This window comes from Cervus elaphus, chromosome 19 (assembly GCF_910594005.1).
Source record: "Cervus elaphus chromosome 19, mCerEla1.1, whole genome shotgun sequence".
Classification (NCBI taxonomy): Eukaryota; Metazoa; Chordata; class Mammalia; order Artiodactyla; family Cervidae; genus Cervus; species Cervus elaphus.
The window spans coordinates 3,803,399-3,822,847 of record NC_057833.1 but is presented as its reverse complement, the minus strand read 5'-3'; the positions used below and the strand labels follow the sequence as shown (position 1 = coordinate 3,822,847).

At 40.9% G+C, this 19,449-nt stretch overlaps 1 protein-coding gene across 1 annotated transcript in view; it reads right to left on the bottom strand.

Annotated features, from left to right (window-relative positions):
* RNF13 (ring finger protein 13) overlaps positions 1-11,346 on the bottom strand; it is a 111,842-nt gene extending 100,496 nt beyond the window's left edge. Inside the window, exon 1 of the mRNA XM_043873563.1 lies at positions 11,194-11,346. The gene's annotated coding sequence lies outside the window, so the exon portion shown is untranslated. The remainder of the gene's footprint in view (positions 1-11,193) is intronic.
* Between the last annotated feature and the right edge of the window lie 8,103 nt (positions 11,347-19,449).

Genomic DNA, 19,449 nt, shown 5'->3' with positions numbered 1-19,449 from the left:
GTTCTAATGAGATGGATGAAACTGGAGCCCATTATACAAAGTGAGGTAAGTCAGAAAGATAAAGACCATTACAGTATACTAACACATATATATGGAATTTAGAAAGATGGTAATGATAACCCTATATGCAAAACAGAAAAAGAGACACAGATGTACAGAACAGACTTTTGGACTCTGTGGGAGAAGGTGAGGGTGGGATGTTTCGAGAGAACAGCATCGAAACATGTATATTATCTAGGGTGAAACAGATCACCAGCCTAGGCTGGATGCATGAGACAAGTGCTAGGGCCTGGTGCACTGGGAAGACCCAGAGGGATCGGGTAGAGAGGGAGGTGGGAGGGGGGATCGGGATGGGGAATACATGTAACTCCATGGCTGATTCATGTCAATGTATGACAAAAACCACTACAATACTGTAAAGTAATTAGCCTCCAACTAATAAAAATAAATGGAAAAAAAAAAAGAAAAATAAAAAATAAAAGAAATTAATGCTACACACAAAAATCAGTCATGCTGCTATATATGAGCAATGAATAATCCAAAAATGAATTAAGAAAACAACTGCATTTATAAAGCTATCTGAAAGAATAAAATACCCAGGAATAAATTTAATAAGGAAGTGAAAGACTTGTACACAGAAAACCACAAAACATTGCTGAATGATAAAGACCTAAATAAATGGAAAGATAACCCGTGTGTTATAAGACTAAATATTGTTGAAGAGTTCCCTGGTGGCCCAGTGGCTAGGATTCCAGGCTTTCACTGCTGTGGTCCACATTCAATCCCTGGTGAGGGATATGAGACCCTGCAAGCCACATGGTGTAACCAAAACAAAAAACAGGCTACATATTGCTAAGATGGCAATACTACCCAAACTAATCTACAGATTTAATACATTCCCTACCAAAATTCCAACAGCCTTTCTAATGCAGAAATGGTTAAGTCAGTCCTCAAATTCATATGAAACCACAAGGGGCCCTGAATAGTCCAAAATAAATTTGAAAAAGAAGTACAAAGCTACAGGACTCACACTTCCCAATTTTAAAATCTTACTATAAAGCCATAATCAAAACAATGTAGTATGGGCATAAGGATAGACATATAGACCAAAGGAACAGAATTTAGAGTCCAAAAATAAATCCATACTTCTATGGCCAAACTGATTGGCAATAAAGGTGCCAAGATCACTCAACAAGGAAATAATACTTTCTTCAACAATTGGTATTGGAACAATTGGAGAGTCACATGCAAAACAATGAAGCTGTACCCCTAAATTCACAATATCCAAAATTTAACTCAATTAAATGACCTAAATGTAAGAGCAAAAATGATAAAACTCTTAGAAGAAAATAAAGGAGTAAATCTCCATGATCTTGGATTCCACAATGGATTCTTAAATATGTCACCAAAAGTATAATAAATAAAAATAAATTGAGCTTGATCAAAATTTAAAACTTTTATGCGTCAAAGGATAGTAATAAGAAAATGAAAAGACAACACACAAAATGGGAAGAAAATACTTGCAAATCATACATCTGATAAGAATCTAGTATTCAGAATACATAGAACATAACTCAATAATAAAAAAACAATCCAACTAATACCTGGGCAAAAAATTAGAATAGACATTTCTCCAAAGAAGATACACAAATGGCCAAACAAGCCCATAAAAAGATGCTCAACGTCATCAGTCACTAGGGAAATGTGAATCAAAACCACAGTGAGATATCACATCACATTCACACAGATGGCAATCAGTTCAGTTCAGTCGCTCAGTCAACTCCGACTCTTTGCGACCCCATGAATCACAGCACGCTAGGCCTCCCTGTCCATCACCAACTCTCGGAGTTTACTCAAACGCATGTCCATCGAGTCGGTGATGCCATCCAACCATCTCATCTTCTGTCGACCCCTTTTCCTTCTGCCTTCAATCTTTCCCAGCATCAGGGGATTTTCCAATGAGTCAGTTTTTTGCATCAGTTGGCCAAAGTATTGGAGTTTCAGCTTCAGCATCAGTCCTTCCAATGAACACCCAGGACTGATCTCTTTTAGGATGGACTGGTTGGATCTCCTTGCAGTCCAAGGGACTCCCAAGAGTCTTCTCCAACATCACAGTTCTAAAGCATCAATTCTTCAGCGCTCAGCTTTCTTTATAGTCCAACTCTCACATCGATCCATGACTACTGGAAAAACCATAGCCTTGACTAGACAGACCTTTGTTGGCAAAGTAATGTCTCTGCTTTGTAACATGCTGTCTAGTTTGGTCATAACTTTCTTTCCAAGGAGTAAGCATCTTTTATTTCATGGTCGCAATCACCATGTGCAGTGATTTTGCAGCCCAAGAAAATAAAGGCTGTCACTGTTTCCACCATTTCCCCATCTATTTGCCATGAAGTGATGGGACCGGATGCCATGATCTTAGTTTTCTGAATGTTGAGTTTGAAGCCAATTTTTTCACTCTCTTCTTTCACTTTCATCAATAGGCTCTTTAGTTCTTCTTCACTTTCTGCCACAGAGTGGTGTTATCTGCATATCTGAGGTTATTCATATTTCTTCCAGCCTGTGCTTCCTCCAGACCAGCGTTTCTCATGATGTAATAAGTTAAATAAGCATATAAGTTAAATAAGCAGGGTGACAATATACAGCCTTGACGTACTCCTTTCCCTATTTGGAACCAGTCTGTTGTTCCATGTCCAGTTCTAACTGTGGCTTCCTGACCTGCATACAGGTTTCTCAAGAGGCAGGTCAGGTGCTTTGGTATTCCCATCTCTTTCAGAATTTTCCAGTTTATTGTGATCCACACAGTCAAAGGCTTTGGCATAGTCAATAAAGCAGAAATAGATGTTTTTCTGCAATTCTCTTGCTTTTTCTATGATCCAGCGGATGTTGGCAATTTGATCTCTGGTTCCTCTGCCTTTTCTAAAACCAGCTTGAACATCTGGAAGTTCATGGTTCATGTATTGTTGAAGTCTGGCTTGGAGAATTTTGAGCATTACTTTACTAGCATGTGAGATGAGTGCAATTGTGCAGCAGTTTGAGCATTCTTTGGCATTGCCTCTTACAGATTGGAATGAAAACTGAGCTTTTCCAGTCCTGTGGCCACTGCTGAATTTTCCAAATTTGCTGGCATGTCGAGTGCAGCACTTTTACAGCATCATCTTTTAGGATTTGAAATAGCTCAACTGGAATTCCATCACCTCCACTAGCTTTGTTCGCAGTGATGCCTCCTAAGGCCCACTTGACTTCACATTCCAGGATGTCTGGCTCTAGGTGAGTGGTCACACCACTGTGATTATCTGGGTCGTGAAGATCTTTTTTGTACAGTTTTTCTGTGTATTCTTGCCACCTCTTCTTAATATCTTCTGCTTCTGTTAGGTCCATACCATTTCTGTCCTTTATTGAGCCCATCTTTGCATGAAATGTTCCCTTTGGTGTCTCTAATTTTCTTGAAGAGATCTCCTGTCTTTCCCATTCTATTGTTTTCCTCTATTTCTTTGCATTGATCACTGAGGAAGGCTTTCTTATCTTTCCTTGCTATTCTTTGGAACTCTGCATTCAAATGGGTAGCAATAGCACTAATTTTTTTTTTAACTGAGTAAGAACAAGTGTTGGTGACAATGAAGAGAAACTGGAACCCTCATATGTTTCTGGTAGGAATGTAAAATGGTTCAGTCACTGTGGAAAATAGTTTGGCAAGACCTCAAAAGGTAAACATAAGATTACCATATGATCCAGCAATTCCATTCCTTACATTTATCCAAAATAAATGAAAACTAGTTCTCAAACTGTTGTAAATGAATGTTCATGGCAACAATATTCACAATAGTCAAAAGATGCGAAGAACCCAAACATCCTTCAGTAGATGCTGTATATATACAATAAAATAATTAAGCTGTAAAAAGGAAAGATTCATACATACAGCAATGTAGCTTGCAACAACCTTGCAGAACCTTGAAAACATTATGCTAAGTGAAAGAAGTCAGACACTAGAGGTCACATATTGTATGGCTCTATTTATATAAGATTTCCAGAATAAATGAGATCTCCAGTAAATCCATAGAGACAGAAAGCAAACTGGTGCCGCCAGGGGCTGGCGGCAGCAGAGAATGGGTACAAGGTTTTAATTTCTAGTGATAAAAATGTTAGATAGAGAGTGGTGGTTGTACAATACTGTGATTTGCTAAGTACCACCCAATTATTAACTTTAAAATTATTAAGTTTATATTGTATGAACTTCACCTCAAAAAATGTTAAGCAATTAATATTTAAAATACTTGTTATATAATGTATAACTTAGAAGCACAATTTTTCTTTTTTGAAGGTCAAATATGTAAATTACAAGGACAGTGATTAGACAAATTATTCTTCAATATTTAATGAGATGTTTTACACCTAAGCAAAGCAGAAATTCAACTCCTACTCTCTTATGACTTGATTTAGAAATATTTACCTATCATCAGGTGGGATTATTTTTCCCTGAAGATTCATTCCCTCTAAAAGTTTAACTGGATATCCTGATCATTAAAAAATGAGCCCAAACTAGAGTCATATTCAATCTAACTTCGACAAATTTTTTTAGCCCTTTAGAAATAACCCTAAGTCAAATTCTTACCTGACCAGAAGCTCTCTCATTTCAATAAGCAGAATACCTTTCATTTTCAGCCGTCTTCTCAATTTACATTAATGTGGCTATGGACATAAATAAGTTTTAATGTCCAAATATTTCAAGGTTACTGATACCCTAAAACCACACAACACTGTTGCTCCGAATAAAAGACTCGCTGTCGTGTCCAACTCATGGGATTCTCCAGGCCAGAATACTGGAATGGTTAGCCTTTCCCTTCTCCAGGGGATCTTCCCAACCCAGGGATTAAACCCAGGCCTCCCCCATTGCAGGCAGATTCTCTACCAGCTGAGCCACAAGGGAAACCCAAATAAAAGACAGAGTTCCTCAAATAGGATTTATACCACTGAAATAACTGGAAGCAAGATAAATATCTTCCCCAAGGATCATTCTCTTAAAAGGTATATAAAGATAGATATAAAGATGCCTGATCACATTACTCCCTGCCTAAAATTCCTTAATAGATTAAACAACTTTTAGAATAAAGTTGAAAACTAAAAAGTTCATGAACTGCTCCAGTTTTGTCCCTTGCCATTCCTACTCAGTCTCCTCTAACCGCTAACTACCTGAACTTTCTCTTCTCTCAGCCTCTCATTACGTGCCTTCTCCAGGCCACCTCGGTGTAAGGAAACATTTAACTTGCTCATCACCCCTTGAAGTTAGGAACTATTCGGTTTCAGATTTGAGATACTTAGCACCTAGCACAGTAATCAGAGACTGTTGTAAAAGTAAAGTATGAACAACTAGTAACATCCTTTACTGGGGTCTAAAATATTATGGCTTATTTTTCCTTCATAATGGCAAAAGGGGAACCTACATGTTAGGCTATATTTTGCCTTGTTTTTTAAAATTACAATGTTGTAGTCTTCTTAGTAAATAACATCAAATAGGTAGCATTAATTTTGTAGACATCTTTTTTAAACATCTAGTTTGTTAACTAAAAGCATAAATTCAGTCTGATTATTATTCAATGGAAGCTCATGATCGGCTCCGCTTTATCTATACTAGTAAAGTGAAATGATAAAAGACATTTTGTAAGTCTTAAAAGCTGACTTTTTTAACTGGAAAATTCAAATTACTTCATTTTACAAATGAGGAAATGAACTGAGAGGTCAAGTTATTTATGCAAAGTCACCGAGCTACTTATTGGGCAAGTTGGAGAACACCCAGATACCCAAATTCCTTTAATGGTGATGCTTTCAGCTACAATATAACTGTACTTCTGCATAAGCCAGGCAATGCCATTTTCAGCACCCTTCTCTTTCTCTGTACTTTCAATCTAGTGAACACATGGGGCCCTTAATACTTGTTACGCTCAACTGATTCCTCTATCTTTAAGATCTGGCCCTTGCCTTAACACAACTTCCTTCTCCCCATTATAAATATTTAATGAGTACCTACATTTGCTGAACATTAAATACATCAAAGTCATTTCATTGGGAAAAGGGGAAATGGGGAGACATGCATGAGTCAGAATGATGCAGTCCCTTCCTTTCAAGTGTTCTACAAAATTAGTTACAATCTGCTATAGTACTTGTACTTTATCTGTTCAGAATCATAACTTTATATCAAACACAGAATACAAGAAAAATCTAATTACTTTCAACTGTTAAAATTAACCTTATTTTAAAATAAGCTCCATGAAGACAAGGATTTTTTATTTTTAACATTTTTTTTTGGTTCACTAACATACTCTGCATGCCTAGAACAATGCCTGACATAAAAAATACCTCAATATTTGTTGAGTGAGTGACTGTGATAGAAAAATTCATAAGTAGTGGAGTCCAAGTAATGTTTCCAGCAATAGAATAACAGAATATGCAAACCTTCCTTGTCTTAATGCTTATGCCTAATGTCCAATTTTTTATTTGATTGGCCAGTTACTTGGGCCTTGCATTACAGAAAACTGAAAACAGTTCAGAGATGAGTAAATTACTATACTGCTTAATTTAGTATCATGCCACTAATGAATTGTACCAAACTCTAGAAAATCTGCCAAGAAAGGAAACCACAGGCCATTCTACTTAGATCTGCGCCCTTTTTAAAGTATGCTGCTGCTGCTGCTAAGTCGCTTCAGTCCTGTCCGACTCTGTGCGACCCCATAGAAGGCAGCCCACCAGGCTCCTCCATCCCTGGGATTCTCCAGGCAAGAACACTGGAGTGGGTTGCCAGTTCCTTCTCCAATGCATGCATGCATGCTAAGTTGCTTCAGTTGTGTCCAACTCTGTGCAACCCCATGGACAGCAGCCCGCCAGGCTCCTCTGTCCACAGGATTCTCCAGGCAAGAGTACTAGAGTGGGTTGCCACTTCCTTCTCCAGTTTTGAAGTATAAAGGGCCTCTAGGCATGTTTCTTCCTTGCAACAGGACAGAACTGGTATTATCATCATCATCATCTTACAAAATGAGGAAACTGAAGCCAGAGAATGGGTTCAAGGATTCACAGAATTGCTAGACTTCCTACCACACCAGGAGGCCTTCTCCTTTTATCCTCTGAGCTTCTCCCACAGTCTTGGCTGTAAGTAGAATACACTCTCTCTAGATCCCCTCCTTCATTGCTGACCCTTAATAAGCACATAGATTCTCTGATTTTAAAGGTTTTGCTTTTAATCAATTCAGGGTAACAAAGAGGGGATGACACAAAATAAGAAATCTGGAGATGTTACAGTGTAACATACAACATGTGTTTATAAGTGTCTGGTACTATATCACATCATCTTTCCAAGTTCTTAATGTGAGAATCCCTAGTCTTCAATTTCCTGGCTCTCTTTTGAAATAATAAATGAGAGCCTTGCTAATTTTCCAAAATTTTCCCTCCCCACTACCTTACCCCTATCCTCCCTGGACACAAAACAACATTACAGGGAAAAACAGTGGGTAGAACTCTATCAAGTGAGAAATCTGCATTTCTGAGGGTCTTCTGGAGTCATATCCCTCTTGCGAAACTGACCCACAGGGGGACTGTGGCTTTAGACCACTTCCTCACAAGGTGAGCAACTGGTCTCTACTCTTTTTATGGAGTACACAGGGCTTCCAGGTTCCATTTTACATTTCCAAACATCTGAACTAATCCTCAGCTCCACAGCCAAAGACTGTATCATGAATTCTTCTCCTAAATCCCCTTCCACCACCAACATCTGTTCTTCATCATAATACCATCCCCAAAATAAGGCCCATACTTCTGTTGGTTCCCAGGGTCACTTAACATTCTCAATCTAAACCCTTCACAACAATCCCACCATCATCACTTCCTGCCTCAACCACTGTAATTCCACTCCTTCGATGGACTTTGTTCCAGATTAGTATCTATAAAGAGGGATTCTTCTCAACCAAGAATCATGTACAAAATCCTTAACCTGGTTCCTTTAAGGATTCCTGTAAACTCTATCCATCTATCTTTATACCAGCCTGTTCCTTAAACATACTACCTTGGCAAATGTTCTCTGCTTTCCCACTTCTATACCTCTGATTCAGCAGTGTCCTTAGGTGAAATTCTTTCTTCTATCATCCTCCTCCAGTTGCTAACAATCTTTCAAATGGCCACATCCTCAATATGAAAGGAAAAGGCTGAGGCACATGATTTATCGAACACATACTCTTGTCTAGAGCTTTACAAATTATCCTTACCCCACAAAAACATAATGGCTTAGTAATATATTTTTGAGGAAGGAGCTGAGGAAACCAAGGGTCAAAAGAGCTTACCCAAAGCCATCCAAATAAGCAAGAATCCAAAATAACTCCACAGCATTCTGTATTTTTTAATAAAACATTATACAAGACAGGCTTCATAATCAGAATGCCTAGATTCAAATTTCAGTTACTCCACTAACAACCTGTGTGAACTCAGAAAGTTATGTATTTTCGATGCCTTCATTTCCCTATTTATAAAAAGAGAATCACAAATATTAAGTGCTTAGAATTGTCTGCCTGTAGTAAACAATGTTAGCTATTACAACTGTGATTGTTACCTATGTACTACGATATGTAAACTAACAATACTGATTATATGTTCTCATTGTTCCTAAATTAGCTTTTATGTAATGTAAAAGGATTGTGGGAACCAGTATTTTTGATAGGTGTTCAATAAATATTTGCAGAAAACATGAATTTTGAAACAATGATTATCCACCACGATCTAATGAAAAGAAATGTCTATTAATTCTGTTTCTTGTTTTGAAAAAATGGACAATGCTCAGTCTCTTCCTTTTGTATGTCATGTGAAATTACCATATGCAATACCATATGGCAGTGACATGTCAAATGGGACAAAACACTGCTTTGATCCAAACTCATTTTGACGTCTGCTAAACATTCCCAGATTTCAAAATGTCCAAAACCACACTTTTTACTTAAACGTCAACCATTTTTAGGTCATACCAACATGAAATAAGCACACCATGATATCTGACCATGCCATTTCACATATCCTTATGGCAAAAACTATAAAACATAAAATGCCTTCCTATCCAATTCAGTTCAAAGACACAAACCTATCATATCCTAAGTCCTGCCCTTACTTTGCTAAAATTAGTGCCTGGAAAACTTTTGATAAATCTGTTACTCTGGGATGCAGAGAAACATCAAAGGAAGGGTGCTGAATGCAGTAACAGTTAGGTCCCTGCCAAATGCCTGCAAGAAATGAGCTTTAAAACCCTGCAAATTAAGATTTTTGTCCACATCATTTACTGTTATACATGGAGACATGAAGCTGCTGGCTTCAAATAAAGGCAAGGGTAAAAAATATATATTATTAAAACAGTAGTTGTCGTTCCTTACAGAAAGAATTTACTGGGCTTCTAGCAAACATTTCCAAAAAATAATAACAACAAAAACAGCTACTTTGAGACTTGACTATGTAACAGACATATTTTATATCAACTAATTCTTATAATTCTTCCCTTATTCACAGATAATGTCACAGAATTAGTAAATGGCAGAGCTGAAGGCTGAACCCAGTCTGACTCCCAAATTTGGGATCCAGTGTTTTGCCACAATCCACAATAATACAGTATACATTTACATCTTCCTCTTCACACTCACAGATTATTTAAAACCTGAAACAAACGTTTCATGAAGTAATATTTACTCTTACTCCATAGGATGTCCTATGCTATTTTTTTGTTTTTTTCTAACATTAATGTCAATGCACTAAATTGATTTCAAAATTCCCATGAGCCCTGCAATACACTTCTTTGTTACTGTTGTTCAGTCTCACCTGACTCGTTGCGACCCCACGGACTGTAGCCCGCCAGGCTCCTCTGTCCATGGGATTTCCCAGGCAAGAATACTGGAGTGGGTTGCCATTTCCTCCTCCAGGGGATCTTCCCCATCCAGGGATCGAACCTGTGATTCCTTCATTGGCAGGCGGATTCTTTACCACTGAGTCACCAGAGACGCCCACTACATTTCTTATCTACTATTTACAGTTCTTTTAAACTGCTACCAGAGTCGGGGAACTAAGATCCCACATGCTGTTCAATCAAAAAAACAAAAACAAACAAAAAACCTGCTACTACAGCCCAGTTTTGTTACTCCAAAATGAAGCTAATCTCATAGACCCATTAAAATGTAACCCTAAAAAGATTAAATCCTTGAAAGCCCTTCCTTAAACCCTGCATTGATGTATCTCTAACTAGAACTCTCCGACAGCACACCCATCTTATTTATTTACATTGTATCAAATACTGCAGATGTTCTCCTTGGAGAACAACAGATCATTGTGGAAAGGAATGCATGAGTTTTCCCTGTTCCTGCAGCATCACTGAGGAACACTTGTCAGGCTAGTTTGGGGTAACAACAAAGAACCTAAGCAGCTGCCCACGGTGCTGAAACTGAAGATGAAACGATGGTTTTGGAAATCTACTATTGCCAGATTAGGACAAAATAGAGGAATTTACCCAAAAGCTGACGGGGAACACTCAGTGACTGCCACCAAATACGCACGAGTGCTTCTGGGATCGCTTGGCTTCGGTGTTTGCCCACTCCCTCTCTGAGATAAAGTCCTTTCATCAGCGCGGGTCCACTCAATAAGCGTCCCGGCAGAGCTGCCAACTTTAGGGGGCAGGGACGTGGCTATCTGTCCCTAGCAGAATCACGTCCCACCTTCTATCTAGCTTCCGGGGTGGGGGGTGGGGGTGGCAGGAAGGTTAGAAAGCCAAGAGGCGACTGCCCTCTTTTTTCCCCAAAGACTAAAGCCTTCCCACAACTAAATTCAAGCGACTTCGCCCGGGGACGCCCGGAAAGAGACGACTTCCGGAGAGGTCCCCAGGCTCAAGACACCTCAAGAGCGGAATGCAAGAAGCAAAACAGATAACCCAACAACTTTAGATACAAACTCATGGCGCAGGAATGCAAGGGAGACTCGGCCTCTGAGCGCAGGGTTTTTTATTTTACCTTCTGCAAAACAAAACTAAACTATAATTTCCTCCGCACCCAGCCTGAGGAGCAGCCAAGAGCACGGCGGCGGGGCCGCCCCGGAGCTTCAGGGCGGGCGAGGGGGTGTGTTCTCCCCGGCAGGCCCCACGGGGGGAAACCTGCCGTCCGGCCGTCGAGACGCAGGAGAGGCTCTTACCTGGAAGCTGACCCTGCCACACAAACAGGCACGCCAGCCGCGTCGCTGCAGAAGTCTCTACCCCGACTTCATGACTGGATCTCCGCACCGACCCCCACAGCCGAGTCGGAGCGCGGACGACAACACCGAAGGCGAGGCGGAAGTCCCGCCCCTCACGCCTCATTGGCCCGCACCCGGAGGTAGAAGAAAGCCATTGGGCCGTAGAACTGCTCGCTAAGGCTCCTTCCCACTCTCGCCGAGTCTAGCTGCTTCGCTCTGGTCCAGCGCGGAGGGATGCCTAGTGCGCGGAGTCGCGTTCTTGGCCTCGTGACCGTTCCTCTCTGGATTGGAAGGGCAGGGCAGGGTGGGGCTGCTTGTGGAGCGAGGCTGGAGGATCTGCTTTTGGCGGGGCAAAGGGTAGGATCGCCGAGGGGATTGGCTGTGGAATCCTGCCGCGTCCCCCCCAGGAGTGGAGGCCGTGGGTCAGGAGCGGATCGGACCGAGCGGCCAGAGCTGGCTGGCCTAGTCCGCTCGGGCTGTTTGGCCCGAAGCAGCCCGAGATCCTCTGGCGGGCTCCCCCAGGGCGGGCCTGCTCTGGAACCGTCGCGACTCTTTCCTGTGCCGCACTCATCCGACCAGTGGGGCCTTATCCCTTCTGCACCGCGTCCAGACCGAGATCTAGAAGGATGGAACCAAGGCCAGCGCCTTAAGAGTCTCAGTCGCCCTGTTAGAGGAGCGAGAAGGCCTAGGGCTGAACACTAGTCCCCCGATGCCAGAGTGGAAGCCGTGCTGACGTCTGCGCTTTGGGTCTGACACGCGCCATCCCCGAGACTCAGCAAAAGTCAAACCGTGTGATTAAACCCTAGGTCAGCCCTTTAAAACCCTTCTTTCCTTTAATGAACAACAACAACAAAAATGTTGCCTTCTGATAAGACTTCCTTGCCCCAAGTACTCCGGTTTTAAACCAAGCTACTTTTAAACTTGAATTATCCGGATTGAAACATCCAGCATTCACGCTGATGAGCCAGTTAACAACTAGACACTGCAGAGAGGCAATGTGGGCTTACTGCAAGGATCGCAAAGAGTTATGATCTAGAATGCCAGGAACTAGATTCTGGCTCTGCTGCTGCTTCAAAATAAGGCGCCTTTAAGAGCAAGTGACAGGCTTCACTTCCTTCAACCTCACTTTTAGAAAAAGGAGGGCCGAGAGGGAGTTATTACCTGGAGCAGCTGCAGAATACCCTTGGCTGCAACTTGTTACTTGGATTACTCTGGGGAGACATGAGGAACAGGAGGACTCCCTGTTGTGTATCCTTTTGTGCCTTTCAACTTTTGTACCTTTTGAGTATTACCCACTCAAAATTTAAATACAAAGAAGTCTAAATCAAGTTACAATAAAATAAATAAAGGTCATCAAAGGTACTTTCCTCTTCAGTGTATCTCTGACTATACATTCTATATATTCTTAGATTCTCATCAGTTGTAAAGACATTCAATACTTAATAAACAGTCCTGCTTTTAAGAAAGTCACAAGGAAAAGTCAGAATCGGGAATATTATTATGAAGGCTAGTGTAATAGGTTTAAGTATAGTTAGAATATCCCTGTAAGCATTTTATCATCAAATTATCTCAGTCTGGTTTTATATTAAATCAGGGATTCCTTTCATGACATCAAGAAAAGTAAAAAATAATAATGTCCACATTTTACAGGTTAAAAAGAATAGCTTTGTTCATTCCTTAAATGTAAGAATTCAGGAATATGAATCAAGACAGTCATTTTAGGAAACAATCTGGCATTATCTGAAAAGGCTGGAAAGTAATATTTTCTCTGACACAACAATTCCTACCTAGGTTCCCCTAAAGAAGCACAAAATAAATTCATAACTAGGTTCATTGTGGGGAAATTTAAAGGAAAAAAAAAAGACATTCTTAAATAGAAAGAAAAATGAACTGCAAAGGAATGGCAGCTGGCTTCTCAACAGGCACACAAGAAACCAGGAGTCAGTGAAATAATATCCTCAAATACTAAAATAAATAGTTACAATTGTCAACCTAGAATTTGCTGTGTCAAGTTCAGCCATCGTTTAAAAATGAGGGCAGGGGCTTCCCTGGTGACTCAGTGGTAGAGAATCCGCCTATCAATGCAGGAGACATGGGCTCAATCCCTGATCTGGGAAGAGTCCATATGCCACGAGGTCACCAAGCCTGTGCCCCACAACTACTGAAGCCTGCACTCTAGAGCCCCTGCTCTAGGAAAGAAACAACTGAAATTAGCCCGTGCATCGCAAATCAAGAGTAGCCTCTGCTCACTGCAACTAGAGAAAAACCCATGCAGCAATGGAGACCCAGCACAACCAAAAATAAACAAATAAAATTATAATAAATAAATCCCCCTTTTAAATAAACTGAACAAAGATAATACAGGTAAAGAAAAATCATAAGCCAATCTCACTTTGAATGAATATTGCTAAAATCCCAAATAAAACATTAGTAAACTAAAAACTAGCAAAGCTTTAAAAATAAATACTATGACCAAACAATGTTGAATTTAAGATAACATTATAAAATTGATTGGCACCATTCACCACATTAACATATTTAAACTGAAAAGTTTATCTTAATATATGCCAAACAATCATTTGAGAAGTAAAGGAGGGACCTATAGTGTACAAAATTGTCAAAGAAACTTTCTGAAAAGCTGACTTGAGTCAAAATTTAAAGAGCAAAACTTCACAGGAACCAATTCTAACCAATTTAAGTTAAAAAAGTCAATTTACTTGAAGAATGTGACAATACTTAGAGGATTAAAGGGATGCCTGAAGTACAGTCTTGTAAAGATCAATAACCAGTGGCTCCAGTTGCCCCACTGGATCAATATTGTCATCCTGGCAGTACTACTACAGCCATTTTCATCAGTCTGCTCACAATTCAAATTCCACTGAGGGTGTTTTCCACTGGCTTCTCCTGTGGCACATGTTCATCCCTTGATGCTTTAATTAAGTGCTTCATGAGATCACACACCACAGGAGAGAAGTAAGGAAACTGGGATGATGTCATCAGAAAAAGATAGAATAAATGCTAATAAGGGCACCTAGAAAGCATATTCAAAGGCCCTGAGGCTGGGGCAAGTCTAGCATAACTGAGGGTAAGGGAGCCATTGGGGCTGGAATATAGTGAAGGAAGGGATGGGAGGTAAGAGAAGAGGTTTAATTGGATACTACTATTCAAGGCCAGCTTCTCGACTAGCCAAATTAGCCTCATCTGGGAATCTGTTAGAAATCTCAGTTCTCAGGCCCAGGCAGAGAATAAGATTTTTCTGGGGGTCAGGCCTAGGGATCTGTGTTTTAACTGCAAGTGATTCTTTAAAATGCTTACATTTGAAAATCACTGATGTGGAAGTCTATAGAGCGTAATAAAGGTCCCAGGTTTTCAGTCGTTGTCTTTTGTTTGTTTGTTTGCAGGGGGAGGGATAGTCGACCACACCCTGCATCTTGCAGGATCTTAGCTCCCCAGCCAGGGATTGAACCCTGATCTAAGGCCGTGAAAGTGCCAAGTCGTAACCACTGGACTGCCAGGGAATTCTCAAAAGGTTCCAGTTCTATCGTTAAGGCAATTAGGAATTTCAAGCCAAGAAATGACATGATCTAATTTGCATTTCAAGAGAACCACCCTGCAACTGTGTAGGAAACAGACTGAAGAAAGACTTGAGTGAAAACAAGAAGGCCAGTCAGGGGGTTGCTGCAATAATCCAAGAAGCAAATAATGGGCAGGACCAAAGCTGTGGCAGTAGAGATGGAAAGAAGTCAGAGTGAAGATGCATTTTGGAGTTTAAATGATGAGGATTTGATGATGGGTGTGGAAGCTGAGAGAAAAAGGAAAGACCACGACAGCCAGGTTTCTGATGTGAGCAGCTGCGTGACAGGTGGTACCATTTATGACACAGAGAAAACTGGGTGATGGAGAGGATAAATCGGAGAGGAAAAAGCACACGTTCGTTTTTGTATATGTTAAGACTGAGATATCTAAATGGAGATGTCCAGGAGGCATCTGAATGTCAAGTGGGGGATAATAACAGCAGATATAAATTTAGGAATCTTCGTTGTAAAAGTAGTATTAAATACACGGGAGTGTATGAGATGGTTCACAGGCAGCCTCCTTGGCAGTGCTTTAAAAAAACAACTAAACGCATATTTGGGGCTAGCACCTAGAGTAAGTTGAGCAGGTAGCCATCTCCGTGCTATGTTCTGAGACTCCTTGGCTCACGTCCCCCAGTTCTTTCCATATGGAACCCTTTCAATGAAATCCTCAATTCATGCACTGATTATTTTCCTTAGACTCAGGAAAGAAGAGTGGATATTGGAGACTTCATGGTCAGCCCCTGAAGCCTCATATTTCATAAATTCTCCCCTCCCCTGCCACTATTTTGCAAATTGCAAGATCAAATACATTTTTAAGGCAGAGAAGGATACTCTACAGAAGAGAAAATACAACAGAAAAGATGAGAACACAGATCTGAGATAGCACTGTCCTCATCTGTGGAACTTGCATGAAAATGTCAAAGTTTTCTCCACAATTTAGACACAGAACAGGAGACAAAACAACACCATGAGCCAGCAGAAGGGGAGACACAAGCATGATACTAAATGGGGCAGCAGTTAAAGTTAGAATTTAATTTAAAATTCTGTAATGATATAAAACACTCCAACTAACACAATGGTACTTAGACAGTACTTTAATTAGCCTACAGTTTGTTCTGTTTCAGTTGACAATACGCTGTTATATAATTGCTATTTCCTCCAATACTGCTTGTTTTCCCGATTGTAGATTTCTTTTCTGTTCACTGCTTGTTATTTCCTGTTTCATGCATGAATTTATTCCAGCCATCAATCACACAATTTCACTTCCTTGATAGAGGCTTAGCATCTGGTGACGAGCTCTATAATCTGGAAATTCTCCCAGCTTCCATCGTGATTGTGGCTAAATCTTATCAACTTGGCAATGCAATGAAATGCATCAGCCTTCAGTTTGTTCATTTCCAAAAATAAAGATGTGGGGGAACGGCTGAATTACACGTGCATGTCTTCAGATGATTAAATTAAAGCACTAGGTATGTTAGATAGTGTCTTCCCTTGTGGCTCAGTTGGTAAAGAATTTGCCTGCAGTTCAGGAGACCTGGGTTCAATCCCTGGGTTGGGAAGATCCCCTGGAGAAGGAAATGGCAACCCTCTCCAGTATTCTTGCTTGAAAAATCCCATGGACAAGGGAGCCTGGCAGGATACAGTCCATGGGGCTGCAAAAGTTGGACACAACTTAGCGACTACACCACCACCATGTTAAATAGTAGTAATAACCAGTTAATGGGAAAAAAAGACAGACAGTATATGAGAATGGCTAGAATTGATTGCTTTTTTTAGCCTTTCTTCTTTTTTCTGGCTCTGATACACAGCATATGGGGCTTCCCAGGTGGCTCAATGGGTAAAGAATCTGCCTGCAGTACAGAACATGCAGAAGTGGGTTCAGTCCCTGGGACTGGAAGATTCCCCTGGAGGAGGGCATGGCAACCCACTCCAGTATTCTTGCCTGGTGAATCTCATGGACAGAGGAGCCTGGTGGGCTACTGAGTTGGACATGACTGAAGCAAATGAGCTTGTAGACATGCAGCGTGTGGGATCTTAACTCCCTGACCAGGGATCAGACCTGCACCCACAGCAGTGGAAGCTTGCAGTCTTAACCAGTGGACCACCAGCGAAGTCCTTCAGTTCAGTTCAGTTCAGTTGCTCAGTTGTGTCTGACTCTTTGCAACCCCATGAACCGCAGCACGCCAGGCCTCCCTGTCCATCACCAACTCCGGGGGTTTACCCAAACCCATGTCCATTGAGTCAGTGATGCCATCCAACCATCTCATCCTCTGTCATCCTCTTCTCTTCCTGCCCCCAATCCCTCCCAGCATCAGGGTCTTTTCCAATGAGTCAGCTCTTCGCATGAGGTGGCCAAAGTATTGGAGTTTCAGCTTCAGCATCAGTCCTTCCAATGAACAACCAGGACTGATCTCCTTCAGGATGGACTGGTTGGATCTCCTTGCAGTCCAAGGGACTCTCAAGAGTCTTCTCCAACACCACAGCTCAAAAGCATCAATTCTTCAGTGCTCAGCCGTCTTCACAGTCCAACTCTCACATCCATACATGACCACTGGAAAAACCATAGCCTTGACTAGACAGACCTTTGTTGGCAAAGTAATGTCTCTGCTTTTTAATATGCTGTCTAGGTTGGTCATAACTTTCCTTCCAAGGAGTACGTGTCTTTTAATTTCATGGCTGCAATCACCATCTGCAGTGATTTTGGAGCCCAGAAAAATAAAGTCAGCCACTGTTTCCACTGTTACTCCATCTATCTGCCATGAAGTGATGGGACCAGATGCCATGATCTTAGTTTTCTGAATGTTGAGCTTTAAGTCAACTTTTTCACTCTCCTCTTTCACTTTCATCAAGAGGCTTTTTAGTTCCTCTTCACTTTCTGCCATAAGGGTGGTGTCATCTGCATATCTGAGGTTATTGATATTTCTCCTGGCAATCTTGATTCCAGCTTGTGCTTCTTCCAGCCCAGCATTTCTCATGATGTACTCTGCATATAAGTTAAATAAGCAGGGTGACAATATACAGCCTTGACATACTCCTTTTCCTATTTGCAATCAGTCTGTTGTTCCATGTCCAGTTCTGACTACTGCTTCCTGACCTGCATACAGGTTTCTCATGAGGCAGGTCAGGTGATCTGGTATTCCCATCTCTTTCAGAATTTTCCACAGTTTATTGTGATCCACACAGTCAAAGGCATTGCAAAGTCCTTAGCTTTTTCCAGTTTTTACTTACAGTCTTCTCTGGCTTACCTCTCTGCTACTTCATAATGACTTTATTTTTTGTTGATGTTGTTTTTTAATTTTTACAATGTTGCGCTGGCTTCTGCCATACAACAATGCAAATCAGCCACAACTACACACATCTCCCCTCCCACTTGAACCTTCCAGCTCTCCGGGTCATAACAGAGCACCAGACTAGGTTGTGTAATACAGCAACTTCTCACTAGCTATCCATTTTTCATATGATAGTGTACTTAAGTTGATGCTACTTTCTCCATTCATCCCACTCTCTCCATCCTCCACTGTGCCCACAAGTCCATTCTCTACATCTTCATCTCCATTCCTTTCCTGCAAATAGGTTCATCAATACCATTTTTCTAGTTTCCATATATATACGTTAATATACGATATTTGTTTTTCTCTTTCTGACTCCATTCAGTATAACGGGCTCTAGGTTCATCCACCTTATTAATACTGACTCAAATTTTGTTTTTTTAATGGCTGAGTAATATTCCATTGTATATATGTACCACATCTTATTTATCCTTTCATCTGTCCATGGAAATCTAGGTTGCTTCCACATTCTGGCTATTGTAAATAGTTTGCTGCAATAAACATTAGGGTACATGTGTCTTTTAGAATTGTGGTTTTCTCAGGGTGAAAGTGTAAGTGAAGTCACTCAGTCGTGTCCAGCTCTTCGCGACCCCATGGACTGTAGCCTACCAGGCTTCTCCGCCCATGGGATTTTCCAGGCAAGAGTACTGGAGTGGGTTACCATTTCCTTCTCCAGGAGATCTTCCCGACCCAGGAATTGAACCCGTGTCTCCTGCATTGTAGGCAGACGATACGCCCAGTAATGGGGTTGCTGGGTCATATGGTAAATTTATTCCTAGTTTTTTAAGGAATCGCCATAGTGTTCTCTGTAATGGCTGTATCAGTTTACACTCTCACCAACTGTGTAGGAAGGTTCCCTCTTCTCCACCACCTCTCCAGCATTTATTGTTTGCAGATTTTTTGATGATGACTCTTCTGACTGGTGTGAAGTGATACCTCATCATATTAGTTGAACATCTTTTCATGTGTTTATTGGCAATTCTGCTTGTCTTTTTTGGAGAAATGTATAATGACTTTACTTTTTACCATTGATCGCTTCATATTTGGTGCCAAGTAAAACTTTTAATTAGGAACACTTTACTCTTAAACCTTTCCAATCTTTCTTTTCAACATTGTTATTTCACATAACAAACTCTCTATCCCCAGGAGATCAGTGCTCTCAAAATAGTCCCAGACTTTTCCTTGTTCCCCCTGCGCCCTTCACTAATAATAACAATAATAGTAGCGGCAACAACACTATTCTAAGCTCTTGTATGTGCTATGTTGTAAATCTCCTGACAACCTTAAGTCCTACTGTTGTATTTCTTTTC